This window comes from Budorcas taxicolor, chromosome 13 (assembly GCF_023091745.1).
Source record: "Budorcas taxicolor isolate Tak-1 chromosome 13, Takin1.1, whole genome shotgun sequence".
In the NCBI taxonomy this organism is placed as follows: domain Eukaryota; kingdom Metazoa; phylum Chordata; class Mammalia; order Artiodactyla; family Bovidae; genus Budorcas; species Budorcas taxicolor.
In genome coordinates, this window is record NC_068922.1 from 15,688,318 (window position 1) to 15,710,542 (window position 22,225).

General features: G+C 44.2%; 1 protein-coding gene across 2 annotated transcripts in view; it reads left to right on the forward strand.

Moving 5' to 3' along the window:
• CELF2 (CUGBP Elav-like family member 2) overlaps nt 1-22,225 on the forward strand; it is a 308,002-nt gene that overhangs the window by 151,427 nt on the left and 134,350 nt on the right. The window lies entirely within an intron of this gene.

Below are 22,225 nucleotides of genomic sequence, written 5' to 3' on the forward strand. Positions count from 1 at the left end.
CATTTCACTTTTCCGTAGCCTGTGGGGATCTTGAAGTACCCTAGAAACAGCAATAAGCACTGGCGTAAGGAATAAAGGGTACACTTCTAGGAGGGACATTAATTCTTGGGGTCTAGATGGAGATCATTAAATGAAGTGTGCCTTTGGGGAGAGGGAAGTAGCACCCTAGTGGCCTGAAATAGTTAGCGCACCTTCAGAAATGCTTGTGGTTTACGCCCTTAGCAGTGGTAAGATTCACGTGTGCAATCTGTAGACTGTCACTGCCTCCATTTTAAGATGAGGGTGATGGGGAGGGAGGCACCATTCTTAAATAGAGGCTGGAAACGTCTGTCCAGGTTGAAGCTTCTGGATATTGGAGTCACCCATTGTGAGCTCTGTGTAGAAATGAACTTACGGTATCTCCTCTGCTGCTACCATCTGTTCTCTGTCCATGTTTCAACCTCACTTCGATAATTGTTTCTCTCTTTTGATCTTCCTACCCAGGGCTCCTCCAACCCTTTGTGAGTCTCACAGTTGCTGTTTCCCTGCACCTCAGTACTTCTGTCTGGCTTGTTATCTTTTTTCTCTGCTTCCTCTTAAAAGAGGTTCTGTAAGCTCAGTGTATGGCTTGTGCACACACTTTAGTTGAACACAGGAACATCAGCCCATTCTCGTCTCTGAGCCTCTTCCTTACTGTCAAGGCAAAGGACTACTAAGTCATTGTTGGAACGCTGACGTTCTGACTCCGAGAAATGTTGGGCCATCTCTCGTTCCCTGTAGTTGCTGAGGTCTGATAGGACTTTTTGGAAATGTTCGAGAAATTTTGAAACCCCTTGTTGTTGCTGTTCAGTCGTTCAGTCATGTCTGACTCTCGTGACCCCGTGGACTACAGCACGCCGCCAGGCTTCCCGTTCATCACCATCTCCCAGAGCTTGCTCAGACTCATGTCCATTGAGTGGGTGATGCCATCCAACCATCTTGTATTCTTTTGCCGCCTTCTCCTCCTGCCTTCAGTCTTTCCCAGCATCAGGGTCTTTTCCAATGAGTCAGCTCTTTGCATCAGGTGGCCAAAGTAAAACCCCTGGATCATATCTATTTTATAAAGGTGAACAGGCATGCCTTCAGATTATGTTTATAGGACTCTCCTTTTCTATCTCAAAAACTGTCATGTAACACCAAGAGTGTTTTCAGAAGAATGTATAGAAAAATTTTGTCACCACATGCTTGATTGTCCCATAATTTGAAAAATATAAATTAGGTATCTCAAAGTCAAGAGGGTTAAAAATATCACAAATAGGGCATATCCCTAATATTGATCATATTTCTAAACTCTTTACTGACCTATTTCCCAAATGGAGAAGACTAGAATGTGTTTTAATATTTTTACGGCATCCAAAGACAGTATAATGAATGGGCTGAAGCCGAGGACTTAGCTAAGAAGGGCCCTCCCACCTTCTGGAATAGCCCCCACAGAAAACTAGGCTGTCAGCAGTAAACAGGTGCTTGGGAGTCAGTAACCACAGTTCATCCTTGACTAGGAAAACATGCCTGCAAATTTCAGTTTATTCAGCATTTTTAAAATGACTTCTGACACAATGATCAAAGCTTTATTGCTACAACACCTGGTTACGTGCATTTTAGCTTTTGATTACACGTGTCCCACTTTAGCCAAGAAGACCTTTCTCTAAGTCAAGTAAGTGTCTGTGCCTGGCCTGGTTCTTATACTGTTTGCTCTCTTTTCCCCCATGTTCCTCTGAGCAGTATCTTTACCAGGCTATATTTGTAAGTTTATATTTTAACTTCATTCACTCAGTCTTATAACTATTAAAATAGTTTGTATCAGCCCACAGTCTTGGAGAGAAAGGGAGACCTGGCAAGGGGACTTACTTTTTTCAGCCCATGCTGTGTACCAGGCTCTGTGTTAGGAGCTTTGTATGTGTGTGTGTTAGCCTCTCAGTCACGTCTGACTCTTTGTGACCCCATGGACTGTGTAGCCCACCAGGTTTCTCTGTCCATGGAATTCTCCAGGCAAGAATAATGGAGGGCATTGCCATTTCATTCTCCAAGAGCTTTGTATAGTTATCTCATTTAATTCTTACTGGAATCCTGAAAGCAGATGGTCCTAGTCACATTTTACAGATGAGAAAAATGAGGATCACAAAAACCTAAGAGATGTAGCCTAGTTTACCCAGCTAGTAAGCATCAGAGTAGAAATTTCAGCCCAGTTCATCTGTCTTCACAGGCCACCCCATCTTACTTCTCAATGAGATGAGGCTGCATCCAGCCTTGAAAGTGAAAGTGTGTTAGCCTCTCAGTCATGTCCGACTCTTTGCAACCCCATAGACTATAGCCTGCCAGGCTCCTCTGTCCATGGGATTTCCCAGACAAGAATACTGGAGTGGGTTGCCATTCCCTTCTCCAGGGGATATTCCTGACCCAGGGATCAAACCTACGTCTCCTGCTCTGCAGGCAGATTCTTTACTGCTTGAGCCACCAGGGAAGCCCTTGGTCGGCTTTATTTCAGGATTGGGTAAGAGGCCCTTTCTCTAAGGGTTCCCCAAGTGAGAGGCAGGAATTTTGCCCTTCAAGAACAGGGTTGATTCTGCTTCTGTCTTTGTCCTTAGTTTTTGTACTCCTGGGTTGAGATTATACATCACTACAACTCATGGCATCATGGGATAGAAGTCACAGCTGAAATCATTCAGGTCTTACCTTTGCAAATATAGGTCAGTTCCCAGTACTGTGAACTCCAGGTCTCACATCAAATATTGCTTGAAGTATATGGGCTGTCAGCCAAAGCTTGGAAGGGTTTTTGTTATACAGACATCTCTGTTGTAACGGTGTTTGTTGTGATGGGATTTGGGCTGTATAATGACATTCCTCTTGGAGGATTACAGCCCTTAGCCGCTTACGCATAGAGATCAACCATCACCACTTTTCCTTACACAGAGACCGAAGTGTGTCATACGTTACCTTTGTGTTCATAGGTAAAACAATGAGCCCACATTTACACTGGTTCTGACTCTATTAACATAGTAAAATTGTCCTGCTTTCCTGGGGCTGATGTCAGAGCCTCAGAAATTAGAAATTTGGAGGCTTTTCTCTAAACATGGTTTAAATTATCGAAGGCTTTCAGGGTGGCCTTGATGCATTGCATTACTGACATCAGTGGTTCCAAAGAAGGAGACAAAATCAGGCATTTACCTAATACAGGTGAGTTAGGTTTTTCCTCTCATTTTGTATGTGATGTGCTATTTAATCTTGAGGAATAAAAACTTTTTTCTATCTTTGAAAATATCCTTTAAGGAAACCTAAACTGTTTCTTCTCTTACATAAGTGTATGTGTTCACTGAGCAGCCTCAGCAACTCTGGGGAACCTGGCTCAGTAAACCATCAGACCTCTGAGGTCCTAGGAAGAGCGTGTTTTGTTGAGCAGTTATTGGTCGAGTAAAGATACTGAGGAATACTATATAGTAGTTAAGAGATGGCTTTTGACCTCAACAAACCTCAGTTCAGTTTCTAGTTCCATCGCTTACTGCATGCTGGCCTTGAGCACGTTACTTAATCTCAGCTGACAAGGGAGACAGTCCCCAGTGGGTTGCTGAGATGGAGAAATCACATGCTTTGCACAGAACTGGTCTGTGGTAGGAGCTCACTATGGTGCTGGTTGTTACGACAGTTATTAGTATCATCACTGTCCCTGATATCTAATAGGGACAGTGAGGCAAATAAATACACAGGTCGCTGTGATGTAAGAGAATGAGATAAGAATAAAGAAGAAAGAGATGAGCATATTTGAATTGTAGGGGTTCAGAGGAGGCATGAATAACTTGCAACTAAAGAAATGGGACAAAATGGCATCCTTACCAAGTCTTGAAAAAAACGATAAGATTTGAGTAAGTAAAGACATCACCAACTCAATGGACATGAATTTGAGCAAACTCCGGGAGGGAACAAAGGACAAGGAAGGCTGGTATGCTGTAGTCCATGGGGTCACAAAGAGTGGTACACAACTTAATGACTGAATAAACAAATAAAGACAATATTGAACATGCAAGTAGATGGACTGGCCTGATTCTGGTATGGAGAGGAGAACATGCAGGTTGGGTTCTGGGAACTGTGCATTCTCCCAGAGTCCAGAGAAAAGGTGAAATATAGAAAATGAAGGAAGAGGGGATGAGGAGGAGGCTTAGCAATTAAGGCTAGAGTCAGTTGCTAAGAGCTTATATCTCAGGCTAAAATATTTGCGTTTTATTTCTTAGAGAGCCAAGGGACTGGGAAGGTATTTCAGCAACAGGGAGGGTGGCCAGGACCCTGGTGGCCTGTGTCAGGGAGTCCATGGAGCCTAGACAGGACACTGTCATGGCAACGGAGAGGAAGAAACCAAGTCACCTAGATGTGAGCATGTGGGAGGAAGTGGACTTGAGAACCCTTTTGGGGCGGTAACAGTTGGGAGGTTGTGGCCTACCTGGGGAAGGAGTCAGCAGGTGGGAGCTGACAGGGAGCCAGGTGGTCAGTTTAATCTTGATCATATCGAGTCTGAGGTGGCTCAGAAGAGTCGAGCAGAATGTAGGCCAAGGAAAGTGGTCGTATTTGATGATTGGAGGACCTGGGAGCATTTCAGAAGGATGGGGGAGGTTGGGAGAGGGAGCATGTAGGTTTCCGTGTAGGGCTATAAGTGGGACTACCTTTTCTGGGAGTCAGAGAATGAAAGGAAAAAAAGCTTAGATGCAGCACTTTTTTTTTTTTTTTTGGAGCCAAAGGTAAGAAGATAGAATGAAAAAAGTTAGTGCAAGGTAGATGGGGCTCAGGGTCCTGGAAGGGATGCAAGGAGTGGCTGAAGAGCACGTGTCAGCAGGTGGAGAGATGCTTTAGTCGAGACAGTGGGGCTGTTGGGACGAAGTAACACCAGAGTGAATTTTGGTCTAGTGGAAGGAGATGAGACTCGGTACACGTGCCCTTGGACTTCTCTAGAGGTAGTACGTTTCTGAGAAGTCTGGGTGGAATCAAAGACTTAAGAAGAAAAGGTGTGAAATAACTGCCTTGGAAAATCCAGTAGGGAAAGAACAAGGGGATTATTATTTTTTTATTTTTTTATTTTAATTGGAAGTTAATTATTTTCAATATTGTATTGGTTTTGCCATACATCAGCATGAATCTGCCACAAGTATACACGTGTTCCCCATCCTGAACCCCACTCCCGGATTATTGAACTTGGAGGAGAGTACGGTCACCCTCAGGTTGTGTCTGTTTACAGCGGGCCCTGGCCATTGTGGTTCTCTGTCCATCAGCGAGTGAGCCCAAGAGATGCGGCTGGAGGTCAGGAAGGGTACTCGTTGCATCAGGATATTCACTGACATCTCAGGTGGGGAAGCTGGTGAAAACATAGGGTAGCTCTGGTCTGGGAGAAGGAAGAGCTGGGGAGTGGAGGTGGTGAGTGACATACAGTGCAAGGGGCGGCAGCTTGTGGGAATGGTGTCCAGTGACACCCAACTCAGAACCTGTAAGTGGTACATAAATTTGTGTGCCTTGGACCATCACTCTTGCAGTTTCCATTTTAATCAGAATTACACCCCAGGATCGCAGCACCCTGGAAAAACCTACTCTCTAATGAATGCTAAATTATATTTCTCTGAGCTCCACCAGTTGGGTATTATTATTCTGATTTTACTGGAAGGAACTCTTCAGACTCTGTGCTGAGTGACCAGAATAGTCATTTGATGATTGAGATGGGGAGGCAGAAGCAGGCCCTTGGCCCTGACCGGTGCCTCGCCCATCAGTTTTACTGTCTCTCTTTGACTTCTCAGCTGAGAGAGAACCAGGAACGGGAAGTGGCCTGCGTTGACTAGTGCTCCGTGGCAGAGGCCTGAAAAACAGAACTTCCTTTTTTCTTGAAATATGCTCAGGGTTCATGGCGTAACCACCATGCAGCTACAGCCCTTCCAGCGCTGCGAGTCCAGGGTGGGTGGAATAAAAGTCACATTCACCGCTGCTCAGGGAAGGGGGATTACCTTTAAGCTTCAAAAGAGCAGCTTTTGCCCTTTCATCTCCTGGTTGGTCAGGCCGCAGTTGGAGAGGTGCCAGGGCTCGCTTTGGGTGATTTCATCCTTTTCTTTTCCCTCCACTGATCTTAGGTGATAGAACATGAGTTGCTTTTTTCCTTATTTCAGTCTTCAGGAATTCATTCAGAAAAATCTACATTCATCCTCCTCTCTTCCCAGTTCAATACGATGGAAAAGTTTTCATGGAGAATGAGATGTCAAGGAATGAACAGAGGAGGTGAAGAGGAGGAAGAGAAGGGTGGAAAGCACCAAAGCTAATTGTCTTTATTTCAGAATCTGGCAAGACAGCCTGGAGGCTAGAACATTCCTCTGGGCTCAAATGAGAGCAGGCCCTGGAGCCATTTGACTTGAAACTGGTGTTTATTATCGTGGACTAGTCTAGAGAGAACCAGCTTCAATCTCTGTACCTTTGCAGGGAGTGATAATGCCTACCTCCAAGTTGTATATATTCAGTGGGAGGACAAAGCAGTGGGATGCTGCTGGTAGACTCCAGAGGGAGTTGATCATCTTTTAACCTTCCAAGTCTTCTTCAAAATGTGCAAGGCTTGTGAAGAGCACCTTCAACCTTGTTATTTGAGGAAGAATATTGAGGGGCTGGAGTGGGAGCAGAAAGGCTCATTTTCATGTTCCTTGCCTTTGCTTTCCTTCCCAAAGATGCTCAGGAACTTCCCTTGAGTAGTAAAAACGTCCTTGGAGCCAGTTTATTTCAACGCTTTCCTCTCAAAATCGGTAATTGAGAAAGAATTCAGAACGCAGGAAGATGAACCAGTTTTACATTTTTAATGGACACAGGGATAGGATTTCTGCCCTGAATTTCTTTCAAATGAGGGTGGCAGGCTGCCCTAGATTGTCTGGGACAGTCCCAGTTGTGTTAGTGCTGCCTCAGTGGCCCACAGGAAGGGTGCTTTCACTCTAAATTAACTTTATGTTAACAGAAATTGCTGTGTAGCGTATCATGACATCCTTTCATCACCGAGGTCCTGCAGGATAAATATGAGGTGCAGTCAGAGGCTTTATATTCAAGCCTGCAGGAAGTTTTATCACGTCCTTGGGAGAGGTAGATTCATCAGATTTAGCATATGGTTATATTTTTTAAAAAATTAACAATTCAGTCTTTTGAAATTGGGAGTCTTAAATTATTACAGCTTATGTAGACCACACCCAAGGAACTGATTGAGATAAATGAGAGAGAAATGTTACGTAACCCTTGATGAAATCATAGTGAGAAGGAATCCTGTTAAATACCCCCATCACTCCATGCCCAGAGATGGGGCTATACTTGTCCACCTCAGCCTGAATTTCCATTATTTATATCAGAAGGGCAGCGTCTACCCCAGCAGATAATAACCTGTCTTGGGTACATTTTGATCCTTATATCTCTGGAGGGAAAAGAGAGGAAGAAGGGGCAGGAGGGAGATCCAGAGGACACACAGAGACTGGGCCAGGATCAGAGAAGAAATGAAATTAACCGAAGGCTGCGTCTCACCATTTTGTTTTCCTCCCCTCTGTCTGGTACATGAGCTGCTCCCCAGTCATTTTGTCCTCTATAGATTTGTATTTCTGGAATTAAAGTGTCAAAAGAATAAAGAAAACAGGCTCCAAACAAAAGGAGAATGGGCCCTTGGGGTAGAAATTTGCCGTAAACTGTAAACCTAGGGCTTCCTGGCTTCTGTTTGAATCCCTCCAACACATGTTTGAGGCTGACCGAAAAAGCCAAGTTCAGGAGGTCTCGCAACTCACAATTCCCACGGATGCATTGGTAGTTTTCCTGCCTGGAAGTCTGACTTGCCTTTGTATTTGCACCCAAGGAGATGTCTCCACATCAGAGATTCTCCACCGTCTGGTGCGCAGTTGTACCACCCTGGGTCACCATGCTGTGGGTCATTAGTCCTTGGAAATGGGAAGTCCAGTGTCCTGGCCAGAAGGAGACGTGCTCTCCCTGGGTGATGCTGCTGGCTACTCTGCACGACGCAGGCCTTGCCTGGGAATGGCCTTTGCATGACCTTGGCTCCTCTCTCTCTCGCGCCAAGGACCCCAGACAGTCAGGTCACCGGGTGGAAAGGTTGACTTTCCCCCTCCTCCCATCTTGGCTTCCAATTAAAATTTCCAGTCAGCCATGGTTATGTCCTATTTTAGAAGTGTTTAGAAATGCTAGCACTAAAAATATAAATAAAATCATGACATGCTTTATGAAGCATTAGGTCTGTAGATAATATATTATCTTTGGTCACCCCAACCACGATAAAAATATACCATGTTGTTAGCAAAATTAGCTTCCCCCCTCCCGTTTTTTAACCTTGTGTTTGTAGATTTTCTTAAAAGACTGAATTTTCACTCTTGGACCTGTGATACCAAATACTACCATAATTTAGGCATGAGATTTTTATTCCTTGTCCAGTTTCACTGATCTTGAGACAGTCCATTCTCAAGTTTTGTTATCTGATATTGGCTAGTCCAAACCTCTTGCTAGAACAATCCTCCTTCCCATTGGACATAAGTGATTATGTCCAGGATTACCTATCATGAATAAATGCAATCATTGTGACCTCCAAAACCAACAGAAACCAAACAAGGATGAAAACAGAGTTGGTCAAATGGCGAAAAGTAGAATGCTAAAATAATGAGTTACCAAATGATTGATATGGGTTTTTTTTATAGGCTCTGGTAGCAGAAATGATAGATGACAGTGTTGGTCAAAAGAATTGAATATGTTCTGACCCATCCTCTGAAATGCAGGGAAAAATCATTTAGAAATTAGGTATCTCACTAGAGAAATGTGCAATGAACTAGACCAGTTAAATATAGTAAAGAATCAGGGACTTCAAATGTCCAAAGATATTTTCAAATCTGCTTTGATGAGTACATGTGCTAGAGAAAGGAGCACAGGAAAAAAGCCATGTGTGGAATGATGTATTATGATTTCACAAGCCCGTTTTTCACTGAGTCACGTAGACAAACAGCAAGCAAAGAAGTAGGTTTGCTCTAAATGGAAAAGCGAGTTATTTGGCTGAAGAGGGACAGGTTATAATGGTAGGAAAAAAAAAAAATCTAGTGGTTCCAGGAGAATGGGGATGGCAATCTAAACACCACAGGAATTGATATTAGAATCAATACTTTTTCACTTTCTGTGTAAATGACTGAGAAAGATATCCCCAATATAGTATCCATGTTCTTTCATTAGTTCAAATTGGAGAAACCCAACTGGAGAAGTATACCTGGGGCAGTGATCAGTTGGAAGAATAAATGAATATTATTTTCTCATTTCTATTAGAGAATCATGAATTGGAATTAGAGAAGTGATTCAAGAGATTGAAAGAGAATATCCACCCATCACACTCTTTAAGTGACCCAAAATCTGAGTCATTGTAAAATATTTTGGGGTGTATTAGATGTTTGTAGAACAAGTTCAGAACCTACATGTGGGTGGAGACCTGTCTCTTCAAAACTGTTTTCAGGGTCCTCTGTGCTGTTTGTGGCCTCTTGCCAGCTAGTTCTTGTTGCCTTCTTTTCAGTTTTAGGTGAAAAAAAGTACCTCCCAAACTCCCTGTGGTTTAATGGAAACCACATCATAGTCGTATAGAGTGATCAGATCAGTGGAGAGGGGAAGAGGCATAAAAAAGGCTTCTGATGAGTGAATGGTCCAAAATGGTTCCCCAAAGGCTAAATGTTCCAAAGGAAGATGGCAGACGCCCAGTGTTAAGGAACAAGTAACTCACCCCTTTGTGCAGAGCTTTTTGCTCGTATATAGGCCATGGTGCCTCATAGGAGGAACCGTTATTGAAGTTCCATCAAGGAAATGAACACACTTCAGAGGCAAAGCAGCACAAATCACAAAGGTCCAGGAAGGTGCTCCCGTCTGGAGAGGTCCCAAAGGTCAACTTAAAAGGCCCGAGAGCATGGAGTCATAAGGATGAAAAGAGAGAAAGGCTGCAGCCAAACGTAAAAAGATGGACTGTGCTCTCCAAAATAAAAAGAAGAGAATGTGGTTGAAGTTTGGGAGATGCTAAGGTACAGAGTGAGGCTATGTATAGATAAGCTCTTTCAGTTAATGCTGAACCCCAGGATTCTGGGGCTTAGCCTTAAAATGTTGGTGCAGCAGGCCAGGTGTAGAGTTGGAGCAAACTTTTACACAGAAGAGATGGTGAACTTAGAGAAAAGGATGAAAGTTAGGGCAAGGATGGGGACAGCTGCTTCCAGCACCCCCCAGGAGTAGTCCTCAGATCGGTGCTCCCCGCCGGGACCTTGTGCCTCCCTCTTTTGTAAGAAGGATCTGGAGCTTAGGGTAACCTTGAAAGCCCCAGGACCCATTTAGTGTGGAATTTTAATGTCCAACAGAAAAGATAAAAAATGTGGCCCAGGAAACTAGCCACGCGTTTACCCACGGACCCATCACACGGCAATAAATGTCCATCAGTACCTACTGTGTGTGGACTTCCCAGGTGGCTCAGCGATGCAGAAGCCACAGGAGATGCAAGTTTGATCCCTGGGTCGGGAAGATCTGCTGGAGGAGGGCATAGCAACCCCCTCCACTATTCTTGCCTGGAAAATCCCATGGACAGAGGGGCCTGGCAGACTACAGTCCACGGGATCGCAGAGTCGCACACATGCCTACTGTGTGCCAGGCATTGTACTTAACTGCTGTAATGTAGAGATGAACAGGCCGTGTTCTTGGCCCCACCAGGAGAGAAAGCATTGACTGGCAATAAAGGGAGGACTACCTGAGTCCTTTAGAAACATGCAGGCAGCTTGGGGTCATCACGGACCACTTGGGGTGTGTGTGTGTTGACTCTTTCAGAGCAGACGCTCAGGAGGCCCCGTGAACCGAGCACCCTGTGCCATGTGTTCAACAGTGGTGGAGTAGGGGTTGGGGGACCCCGAGGTTGTACGATGGTGGGAGTCTGAGGTTTTTTCTTTTCAGCCACGCACCCCACCCCCAGTACGCCCTATCCCCTTTTTCCTCAGCCTTATTTTTCCTTCTTTCTCCTCCCTGTAGGGGGTTGAGGACGAGATCAGCCTAAGTGTTACTCCGTCAGCTTTGCTGAGGGTTCTCCGTTCCATCCAAGGGCACACAGTTTGCAGCCCCCTGTTGGCATGACTGAGGCTATGGTCCTTACTGTCCCCCTCAACGTCACCCTGTTTGGTGCCAGGTCCTGAAGATAGGGCTGGCCCCAACCTGGTGGAGCTGCGTCCAGTTGACAGGGGAGGTATGCGTGTATATGTGTCCCGTGTACAACACACACACACACACACACCCCCCTACGTTTTGAACTTTCTGGTAACCGAAATTTACCTCTTTGAACACTGTTTCTTCCATTGTATGCATTATTGCATGCATGATAGACTTCTGAGAAGCAAATTATTCATAAAATATTGTTTGTAAATTGCCTGGTACAGTGCCTGATGTAGGGTGGGGACTGAGGGAAGGATGTGGGCTCTGCAGAGTAGGTGTGGGAGAAGAAGACAGATGAGAAAAGACAACACTAGTGGGTTCTTACCCATGTGGAGGATCTTATACAATCCACATGTATGGGAAGGGCTTTTATAAACCTAATGATTCTTTCTCAACAAGTGTGCTAGAAAATATTATACGCAATTTAAATCTGCATTGTGTAGGAAAAGAGAAGGATGTGGTAGCGTGAGACAGGGATGGGGTAGTCAGTAAAGACCAGTGAACTCTGGAGAATGGGGGTAAAATTCAGTAAAATAAGTATTTGCAACTCAAGAGATTTTTTAGAGGATCTCCTATAGATTCCAAACCTAAGTAGTTGTTCAGAATTCTGGATCCTAACACGCCCGGTCTGGAGGGCAACAGACTCTTTCAGAATAGTTCTTCAGAATAATTCTTTCTGATTATTTTTGCTCCGGTCCTGATTCCTGTGGACATTGTGTAATGACTGCAGGCCTCACGTCATAATTGCTCACTGGACCGTGTTTAATATTGTACTGGGCTTTCCGTTTGAGGCCTTTCAGTTTTTTTTTTGGTCTCTGGCACTCAGTCGTTTCTGTACAATCAGCTCAGAGCTGACATTGCAGCTAAACTACCATCCCATACGATGTTACTTTTGAGTTATTTTCAAACGTTTGTCCCAGTGCCTTCATCCTCTTGTATGCAGACTATCTCGTTACCAGCTGCACTCAGTTTTGAAGATGGTTGATTGGCATTAAAGGCGCGTTTTGGGACCATGAGTGGAGTTTCCTGATTTTCATGGCAGGGATCCCTAGGCTTACTAGACTAACCATCCTCAAGAAGATATTTCACACAGAAGCTAGTTCTTAACCCACTGCTACACCCTACCCAGCATCACTGCTGCTTTCAGAAGCCTATGCAGTGTAGCTCATTTTGGATGTGACCCTTAATTACCATTAATGTAATTATTGGAAGAGTCACCACTTTGAGAAGGAGATAAGCATGTTGACTAACATGCGCTTTCACGTACATTAACATTTCTCCCTACAAAACTTATACTCTTGAGGCATCCCTTCGGTGGGACCTACATTCTGTTGAGTCGAGAAGTAATGTAGTCATGGATACCAATTCTGAACAGGTTTTCCTAGCACATTATAGAGTTCCTGCAACCTCATCCAAGATTCTTATTTGTACGTTCTCTGTTGCTGCTTAAAGATTCTTCATGGTCAAGTTGGTTGGTGTTTGTTGAGCTGGGTGTTTGGTTTTTGTCTGTTTATGTGTATGAATTTTAGATTTTGAAAAGAATTCCAGGTTGTTAAAAGGAGGATGTAAGCAAAACTGTTTGCATGAGTTATGAAAAAACATTGCTTAATTTATTCACTGCTGCTGTGCCGGGTGGAGGGCCCTTCCCCTATGCAGGGGGGAGGGACACTTCCCTTAGGCTGGGAGGACGTAGGCTGACTTTTTCACTCCCTAGATGGAATCAGGTTGCTCACTGGCAGAGCAGCAAGCTGGGCTTTCATCACGTTAATGCTCCAAGATGCCCATGAGTTGTCCAGTAGACAGCACTCCCTCTGTCTTTAGCATCAGCCGTAACTTGTTCCTTTGGGGTGAGAATGCTAGTCAACCCCAGAAAGGTTGAGAGAGGACCTTTCTCAGCAGCCTCTGCCTCACACGTGGCCCCTATTCATAGCATAAGGGAGGCTGATGAGAGAGTGTGGCGGGCATTGCATCTCCACCAACATCCCCACCCCACCCCCGATTGAAGTCATCGTGTCTGGGGCTGATCTCAGAAAATAGCCGCTGGGTGGTTGCATAAGGCAAAGGCCAGTGGGGTAAACGAGACACACCTGAGGAGTGGGCCGAGGTGTTCTGTAAAGGCACAGACGTGCCTCTGGTGCCACTGCCCTCCTCCCTCTCCCCCCTCCAGGCTCCCTTCCACCTCACCCCGGAAGCAGCCTGGTTCTGCAGAACAAGTGGATACAATTCCCATGCCCCGCCCACTCTCCTCTTGGCCGAGCAGGCTGCTGAGCGAGATGCTCTCTTTGTGGAGGGGCCACCTGCCTAATGGGAGCTGGATTGTGACCACCCGTTCATTGGACAGAGGCCGCCACACAGCTGCCAGATGGTGACGGCCCCTAGCTGTTTTGTGAGTCCAGTGCGGGCCGTGTTCCCCTCTGGAGGTAGACAAGGGGTGGGTCCTTCTACCCAGCCCACGTGCTTGCAAAAGGCCAGGCTTCCAAGAGCCAAGGCTCCACTCTGATCTCCTTGAAGGTGGAAAAAAACTTAAAAGGTATATTGTTCAGTCACCAAGTCATGTCTGACTCTTTGTGACCCCGCGGACTGCAGCACGCCTGGCTTCCCTGTTCTTCGCTATCTCCCAGACTTCGCTCAAACTCATGTCCATTGAGTCAGTGATGCCATCCAGCCATCTCATCCTGTGTCGCCCCCTTCTCCTCTTGCCTTCACTCTTTCCCAGCATCAGGGTCTTTTCCAGTGAGTACGAAAAGGTAATGAATAAATTAAAGACACTTTTTTTTTTTTAATCGGGTCTCTGGGTTTTCCTCTCTTCCTAATTGTTCTCTAATCTGTACTTCGGAGCACAGTGGTGAAGTGGGGTGTGTCAGGCTTTTACATCACAGATAAAACCCCCAGGCAAATAAAACTTGCAGTTTAAGAGGCAGGAGAGAGTCTCTGGCCACTGGCAGAGACTGACTGTGGAGCCTGGGCTCATCAGCAGTCGGAAGGCCTGCCCGTGGCTTCAGGATGCCCCACTGGGACTGCTCCATGGGTCAGAGGGGGGCCTGCCTCTCCCCGGTTTTCTCTCCCCCTGCATTAGCTGAATAGCTGCGCGAGCACTCACACAACTATTGGCTAGACGGCCCTAGCAACACGAAATGCTGTGTTGACACATAGCCCATCACATGTTTGCGATGAAAACGCTGTATTTTTAGAACACTTCAAAGTGAGGAAACCGTTAAAGCCCTATCACATCCTTCCTTGCCCTCCGGCCGCTTCCTCTGTGCCCCCCAGGAACATCGCCCCCATCTTCTGGAAGAGGAGCCGGAGACAAAGATTAAGTGATATTTTGAGCAAAGCTGATAATGCCAGGGGGAAATTGCTGATCTCGTCTTAAAAATCCAACGCACGCTCCGAGGTGGTTTTTCTAAGGCTCCCACTCCTTTTTACCTACACCGTGTGGGCTCCATATGACCTTGAATCTAAGCCTGGATATTGCATGTGGAGCTCAAAAGACAACTCAGTCTCCCATTTTCTTTCGTGGCATTCATTCAAATAATAACAGGCACATAATACTGTCTTGTAAAAATCAAAGCTCCAGGCACACTTTGAAAACCTTTTAGAATTTCTAACACTTATTTTCATAAGTGTCTTTCATGCAACTTGCTGAAGATGGCTTGTTAGCCAACTGTATCTTTTGTGTCTCTGGAATTCCTGTGCCTAGCCCAGGGCCTGGCATGGACCAGGGGATCAGGATTAGTGACTAAAGTAACTACTACCTCTCTTGGGCTCAACACTGACGTACCCATTTTTTTTTTTTTTTTTACAGAATTTTTGCTGGTAAGCAGGGAGGTTTTCATTCATTTGTACAGTATTATACAGTCAGTTGTGTTAGTTGGGTACCTAGGCCAGCTTTGTTGGACTTGCCAACATGCTCTCAGAATGGAGCTTTTCCGTATGTAGGGGGCTTACCGTTCTAGAGTTACAAAGACAAAAGACGTGGCCCGTGTCTGCAGGACAGAGGGGTGGGAGCGCAAAGGACGTGTGTGTGTGGAGTGGAGAGACAATCTATGAAATTTTTCCCTTAGAAGCTCCCTGACCCAATAAAATTTCAGAAAAACAGCAATGTGCACATAGCGGGAGGGACTTCTTAGTTGTCCAACTTGTATCCATCTTGTAGGTTCTCAGAACCAAGCCTTCAGCTGGGAAAGCTTATCAGATGTTGGGAAGAGCTGAGCCCACCATCAGCCCTCAGCACTGTTCCAAAACGAATTTCCACTCTGTCCCTGTTAAGTGTTCATCACTCAGTCACATCCAAGTGTTTGCGACCCCATGGACTGTAGCCCACCAGGTTCCTCTGACCATGGGATTCTCCAGGCAAGAACATTGGAGTAGGTTGCCATTCCCTTCTCCAGGGGATCTTCCTGACCCAGGGATCAAATTCCTGCATTGCAGGCAGATACTTTATCATCTTAGCCACCAGGGAAGTCCCCCACTCTGCCCTTGCTCATCCCCAGGTTAGTATCTATCCACACCCACAAATCCACAGGACTCAAGTGTCTCTTACATGAGACCATGTTTACTAGTCCATTTTTGGTGCTCAGTTATTTGGGGCCAGAAGGAAAGATAAGTACATCAAGTAACTGAAAGCATTTAATAAATTGTCAAACTCCACACAAATGGGAGGTGTGATACGTAGCTTTGTGTATTAGGTGTCCTTTTCCTGGTTTAGGCTCATCACCATGGCATGTTTGGCTCTTGTGTACTCTTTACCTGCAAAATAAAATGCCAGCTTGCAGTCAGATGCTCTGGGATTGGATGGCGGTAGAACAGAAAGACAGTGAGGTGCAGGGCTGAAGAAGAACAGGCCTTCACCAATAAGTGCCTTCATTGTGACCCCCCCCCAACCGTTTCTGTGTGTGTTGCCTGATGGCTCCGTGCCTCAGTTTCCTCATCTGCAAGATGCATAGGGCTGTTACAGAGATGCAGTGAGATCATACACATAAAGCGCTCAGAACAGCACCTGGCAAGTAGTAAGCTTAGTCTACTCTAGGTGAGGAACCTGAAGTGCAGAGAGGTTAGGTGAGCATCACAATTCAGCATAGCCTCCTAGCAGCACCTCTGCATGCAGCCTGCATTCAGAATAAACTGACCTTTCAGTAAGAGCAGGATCACTTCTCAGTAGTATCGCCAATAATAGTAACAACAGCTAATATCTATGCGGAGTACTTGATACGTGCCAGCTCCTACACCAGGGGCTTATATTGACACCATACAATATCTTATTTTAACTTAACACCCTTCCAACAGTCTTTTGATGCAAGTACCATTTATTGAGCCCATTTTATACCAAAGAAAACTGAAATTTGAAAAACAAACACATAAGTAAGTGGCAGACAGGGGATTCACACCTAAGTAGTTTGTGTTTAGAGTCCATGCTCCTAACCATCACTGCCCTGCCTCCTGAGTTCCTCCAGCACTCTGGGTATGCCTCTATTCTTTGTACTTACAGTTACTAATTATAAATTATAATTGAAATTACTAATTAAACTTACCTGGGTTTTTTCCTCAGACTGCATGCTCCTCTGGAGTGTGAGTTGCATTTGACATTTCTGTATGCCTACCACTTGGCGAATTAAGCATCCAGTAGGTGCTTAATAATGTTAAATGGTATACAGGTTATTCCCTAAGCACTCGTTGGATTTCATGCCTTGTGTCTTTCCTATTTCCTCTGTTGTTGTTCATCTCACTAAGTCACGTCCTACTCTTTGCAGCCCATGGACTGCAGCACGCCAGGCTTCCCTGTCCTTCACCATCTCCCAGAGGTTGCTCAAACTCATGTCCATTGAGTTGGTGATGCCATCCAACCATCTCATCCTCTGTCATCCCCTTCTCCTCCTGCTCTCAATCTTTCCCAGCATCAGAGTCTTCTCCAGTGAGTCAGCTCTTCACATCAAGTGACCAAAGGATTGGAGCTTCAGCATCAATCCTTTCAGTGAATATTCAGGGTTGATTTCCTTTAGGATTGACTGCTTTGATCACCTTGCTGTCCACAGAACTCTCAAGAGTCTTCTCCAGCACCACAGTTCAAAAGCATCAGTTCTTCAGTGCCCAGCCTTCTTTATGGCGCAACTCTCACATCCATACATGACCACTGGAAAATACATTGCTTGACTATATGGACCTTTGTCCTCAAAGTGATATCTCTGCTTTTTAATACACTGTCTAGGTTTGTCATAGCTTTCCTTCTAAGGAGCAAGCATCTTTTAATTTCACACCTTTTAATTTCATGGCCGCAGTCACCCTCTGCAGTGATTTTGGAGCCAAAAAAATAAAATCTCTCACTGTTTGCAGTGTTTCCCCAACTATTTGCCATGAAGTGATGGGACCAGATGCCATGATCTTAGTTTTCTGAATGTTGAGCTTTAAGCCAACTTGTTCACTCTCTTCTTTCACTTTCATCAAGAGGCTCTTTAGTTCTTCGCTTTCTGCCATAAGGGTGGTATCATCTGCATAGCTGAGGTTATTGATATTTCTCCCTGCAATCTTGATTCCAGCTTGGCTTCATCCAGCCTGGCATTTTACATAATGTACTCTGCATATAAGTTAAATAAGCAGGGTGACAATATACAGCCTTAACATACTCCTTTCCCAGTTTGGAACCAGACCGTTGTTCCATGTCCAGTTCTAACTGTTGCTTCTTGACCTGCATACAGGTTTCTCAGGAGGCAGGCAGGTCAGGTGGTCTGGTATTCCCATCTCTTGAAGAACTTTCCGGTATGTTGTGATTGACACAGTCAAAGGCTTTAGCATAGTCAGTGAAGCAGATGTAGATGTTTTTGTGGAACTCTCTTGCTCTTTTTGCTATCCAACTGTAGTTGGCAATTCAGTTTCTGGTTCCTCTGTCTTTTCTAAATCCAGCTTCTACATCTGGAAGTTCTCGATTCAACATACTGTTGAAGCCTAGCTTGAAAGATTTTTAGCGTTACCTTGCTAGCATGTGAAATGAGTGCAGTTGTACGGTAGTTTGAGCATTCTTTGGCATTGCCCTTCTTTGGGATTCAAATGAAAACTGACCTTTTCCAATCCTGTGGCTACTGCTGAGTTTTCCAAATTTGTTGGCATATTGAGTGCAGCACTTTAACAGCACCGTCTTTTAGGATTTTAAGTAGGTAAGCTGGAATTCCATCACCTCCACTAGCTTTGTTCATAGTGATGCTTCCTAGGGCCCATTTGACTTCACACCCCAGGACATCTGACTCTAGGTGAGTGATCTGGTTATCCGAGTCATTAAGACCTTTTTTGTGTAGTTCTTCTGTGTATTGTTATATCCATTTTCTCTACCTGGACATATTATTTCTTCTTTTTGCCTGTTCTGATGCTTATGTCCTGGTCTTTCAAAGTGGACATAATGGAATGGCAAATGCCGTGCCATTCATGACTGCTCCTTCTGGACATCCCTTCAAAGAGTAATGTCCACTCCACTGAAAGTTGTATGGCATTGTGGCCCCCACGCCCCATGAGCATTGCTTTCTGTGTCATGCTACAGTTGGGTTTGCAGTGGTCTTTTTTTTCCTTTTAATTTAATTTTTTTATTTTTTTACTTTATTTTACTTTACAGTACTGTATTGGTTTTGCCATACATTGACATGAATCCACCATGAGTGTACATGCGTTCCCAAACTGCAGTGGTCTTAAGTGAACCTGAAGCTTCTAGAAGTGAGGGGTTATTCTAGTCAACTGGTATACCTCATAGAACCTCACAGAACTGTTGTTCAGTTACTAAGTCATGTCCAACTCTTCGAGACCCTATAGACTGCAGCATGCTAGGTTCCTCTGTCCTCCACTATCCCCCAGAGTTTGCTCAAATTCATGTCCATATAGTATAGGACTTAATAGAGTGCGTAAAACTGTAATGAACACCAGTTGAGTGAGTGAGTGCCAAAGGCTCAAGTGAAAGGAATATTTTCCTCGCTGGCTGATTCTACCTTTTTTCCTTGTTTTCCTTTTCATGGCACATTGAGATAGAGTGCCCCGTCACATTGCTAGTTTTGAGTCAGCTGGTGGGCAGTCTATGGAGCATGAAAAGATACTGTTTCAACTGGAGCCACAGAAGTAGAGAATCATTTTAGGGTGTCACTGTAGTGTGAAGAGCTTTGACATTTGAAGTAAAATAGGGAAGGAGAAAAACAGTTCACTGTGCGGTTGGAATCTGTTGCCAGCAAAGGCTCAGCGCCCTCGCAGCGGCATGCTCACCTGAAACCCTGCCAGACTTACAGATGTTTCCTTTGGCTCCAGTGCGACAAGCCACAGCGCAGTTCTCAGGGACAGCTCCACTCTGGCAGGGAGCGGTGTAACAGGGAGTGGGGCAGCGAGCAGGGGAATGACCTCATAGGTCTCCTCCGTTCCGAGTTTCTCAGATCCTGTGGTGTGCACTGCCTTTCCCCGTCGAATGTTGATACATCACTCTATTCACTTGGTGCCAGCACATACACAACCTTTTTATGAGGTTGTGAAAGCTCCACTTGGCTGAGCGCATTTTGGAACTCTGTGAGATGAGGACTCTCTGATTGTGATCCTAGAAATTCCCCAGAGGTCACGCGTAGGTGAATGGATATCTTCCAGACTTGGGTTTTCTTCCTGCAAGATTATGACATAGAAGAAATTGTATCCTACCCAAGGGGGAAGAGGAAGTCCAAAGCTGAAGAAAGGGTGGAGAGTCCACAGGCTGGGTTTCTTGCCTCGTTTCTGCTCCCAGGTTTTTAAACTGTCCCCTGGGAACGAGATGATCTGGCCGCATACAGCATCTCCACACGTGGATCCTCCTGCTCTTCTTCGGCCATCTGTATTCTGTTCATGGTGCCATCTTTCTTCCTCCCAGCTAGTTTCCAAATCTTCGCCTTCATATCCACATCTTATGAACTTGAGTCGTTTGTGTTCTGACAGCGATTCTCTCCTTCCTACAAACCTACTGTTTCTCCTGCTTCCTTAGGACATTGCAAGTAACCTTTCAGATGTCTTCTTCGCAGCTTTGTTGAGCCACAATTAGTATACAATAAATTTCACATACTGAATGTATAAAATCTGATCATTTTTAACATAGGTGTACACTTCTGAAACCATCACCACAATCAAAATAGCAAACATATCCATCACCCTGAAAAACGTGCTCATCTTCCATAGAAATCCTTTCTGCCCTGCCCTGCCCACCATCACTGATTTGCCTTCAGTCACTGTACATTTCCTAGAATTTTTTTGTAATTGCAGTCATACAGTGTGTGCGTTTTAAAATTTTTTTGGTGTGGCTTCTTTCACACCATATAATTATTTCAAGGTTTAATATTAGTGGTTCACTTATATCAGTAATGCACTCCTATTAATTGCTAAGTAGCATTCCACTGAACGAATATACTGCAGCTTTTCAGTTCTCCCATTTATGGGCATTTGGGTGGTTTCCAGTTTTTGATGATTAAGAAATGAAGTTGTTATGAACCTTCATATACAAGTGTTGTTTCCTTTTGTTTCTCTTGATCAAACATCTAGGAGTGGAATGGCTGAATCAGATGGTGGGGGTATATTTAACTTTTAAAGAAACTGTTTTCTACAGTGATTGTACCATTTTACAGTCCCACAAGCAGTTTAGGAGTTTCAGTTCCTACACATCCTCACCAACACTGGGTATAATCACTGTTTCTAATTTTAACCATTCTAAAAGGTGTAGTGGCATATGTCATTGTGGTTTTAATTTTCATATAGCTAAAGATGCTAAGCATATTTTTATGAGCTTATCTGACACCTGTATATCTTCTTTGAACTATCTGTTTAAGTCTTATGCCTGTCTTTAATTGGGTTGTTTCCTCATTGTTGAACTTTGACAGTACAAGTCCTTTTATCAGATCAGTGTTTTGTATATATACAAATACTGTCATTCTGTGTCATGTCTTTTCATTCTCTTAATCATGTCTTTTTAAAAGCCAGAGTTTTCCATTTTGATGAACTGTTATTAATTTGTTCCTTTACTGATTGTGCTTTTCGCTTTGTATCAAGGAAAACCTAACCCACAGTCACAAAAAGAGTTTTACTTCCTTGCCGCCTCCTTCTGGCTAAAATCTCCAGGTCGGAGTTGAATAGAAGAAGTGAGAATGGACATCACTATCATGTTCTTGATCTTAGAAGAAAATCATCTGTCTTTTACCATTAAGTATGATATAAGCTGTAGGTTTTTCACAGATGCCCTTTATCAAGTTGAGAACATTCCCTGCTCATGTTGCTGGAAAGTATTATCAAGAATGGATGTTGGGCTTTGTCATTTGCTTTTTCCATATCTATTGAGATGATCACATGGTTTTATTTTTTAGATTGTAAGTATGGTTAATTGCATTGGTTTGTTAGGTAGGTAGGACAGGAAAAAGGAGTCCAGAATGGTGGTGGCTAAAAGACAAGAAAGGGAAAAGCCCGGGAAAACAGAACAAAGGAAGGTCCGAGGACCTGAGTGAGGACCTCAGGTAGGAAAAAACAGCACTCCTGGCTGGCCCAGTTTACAACACGTTGATTCTCAACATTAAATCAGCCTTGCACTGCTGGGAGATAAACTCGACTTTATTGTGAGATACAGCCCTTGTGTTATTAGATTCTGTTTGCTCAAATTTTATTCAGAACGTGTGCTACTCTATTCAGGAGAAATGTCGTTTTGTAGTTTTCTTCTCATTTCTTTAGCTGATTTTGGCGTAATGTAATCTGGACTCATGAGTGAGTTAGAAAATACTCCCTCTTCAATTTCCTAGAAAAGTTTGTTAACCTGTATTATTATTTTCTTAACTGGTAGAATTCATCACCTCAATCATCTGGAACTCAAGTTTTCATTGTGAGAAAGAAAGTTTTTAAGCACCAATTCATTAGTATTTATAAACCTATATGTACTAAATATATATATATATGTACTTATAGGTCTATTTAGTTCATATATTCTTGAGTTTCCTTTAGAGATTATCTGCTTCATCTAAATTACCAAGTTTTATTTGCACAAAGCTGTATATAG